The sequence below is a fragment of the Myotis yumanensis genome, unplaced genomic scaffold, assembly GCF_028538775.1.
Source record: "Myotis yumanensis isolate MYYU_CA2020_CCGP unplaced genomic scaffold, mMyoYum1.0.hap1 SCAF_8, whole genome shotgun sequence".
Taxonomy (NCBI): Eukaryota; Metazoa; Chordata; class Mammalia; order Chiroptera; family Vespertilionidae; genus Myotis; species Myotis yumanensis.
Genome location: NW_027223759.1, coordinates 37,141,241 through 37,142,866, shown reverse-complemented (window position 1 = coordinate 37,142,866; position 1,626 = coordinate 37,141,241).

The following is a 1,626-nucleotide window of genomic DNA, read 5'->3' as shown; positions in this document are numbered from 1 at the left end:
AAGTCATAATGAAATCTAGTTCTAGTCTTGCACACTTCCTTCTAGAAGCCTAGAAGCCACTTCCTTCAGCTGTTGCCTAGGAAAATGCTATTTATATTATGGTAGCAACAAATCACTTCTGTTTAGAAACACTTTCAAAGCTACTGCCTTTATCTTTCTTTTTCCTCCTCTTTCTTTATTCCTTCTGGAGACAGTATTTTATGTTCTAAAATTCCTAGTAACTGAGTCATATATTACATGTCAAATCTATATACAGTCATCACAGTGAATCATATGACCCAGAAAACACATGATAATTTACTTTGTTCAGTCCCCCCCACCTTGCTTCACCTCTAGAAGAGAAACTTTTCATGACTCCATGGATATTAAATAATTCTGAGTAGCAAAAAATATTTTTAAGGTGATTCAGATCACTTCCTTGGCTAGTTAGAATGGGTTATACCTCAAGGAAGGATCATAGGGCTGGCCTGGAATACTAATTAAGTTCTAACATTATTTGTTACACAGGTGCAATCCATAATGGCAAGACACACTTAATAGTATTGTTCTTAATGTCAGTACTCTTCCATGTTTCTCCCACTGACTTGCTGCAACCCCTTGAGCTTCCCTTTCTTCACTGTGAAATGGAGATCTATGTAGTTCCCTTTCTATTCATAAGGATATCATGTAAACAAATAGTATAACAGAGATAATTTTTTCTTCAAAACCCTAGTTCTGAGATTCTACACAAGCATAAGCCATCATTATTCAAAATGACATTATTTGCAGATTTTGAATGGCCTGATTTTCACTCAGTATAAACTTAAGGATAAATGCTTTTTTAAAAAAAATCTCTTCCGGAAGAAACAAGGAAAATGGCACAGAAACAAGGTAAAATGCTGCCAAACTTGTGTGTACCGTGATACCTGAGTGTGATAATCACAGATAACTCCCATCTGTTATTTCTTAATTTACCTCTGCTGTTTCAATAACATGACATTGTTCATCATTTCTCAATATTTTCAAAATATTTCTTTGCTCTTTTTAACCTCATACCATTACAGTTATGTAATAGGACATTTAACTGACCAAAGTAAAGTGTCATGTGTTCTCTGGGTCATATGATTCACTGTGGTGACTGTATATAGATTTGACATGTATATGTGACTCAGTTACTAGGAATTTTTAGAACATAATATTCTCTTAACTAGGCAACTTTGCTGAGCTTCTCCAAGTATACATGAAAAGTGTCAACCAAGGAAAAAATTCTTGGGATCAAACTATCTTCCAGATAAATAAGTAAGGAAGTAAAGGAGGGAGGGAGGACAGAAGAAAGAAAGAAAGAAAGAAAGAAAGAAAGAAAGAAAAGAAAGAAAGAAAGAAAGAAAGAAAGAAAGAAAGAAAGAAAGAAAGAAAGAAGAGAAAGAAAGAAAGAAAGAAAGAAGAAAGAAAGAAGAAAGAGAGAAAGAAAGAGAGAGAGAGAGAAGGGAGGGAGGGAGGGAGGGAGGGAGGAAGGAAGGGGGAGGGAGGGAGGGAGGGAGGGAGGGAGGGAGGGAGGAAGGAAGGAAGGAAGGAAGGAAGGAAGGAAGGAAGGAAGGAAGGGAGGAAGAAAGAAAGGGAGGGAGGGAAAGAAAAAGAAAAGAAGGA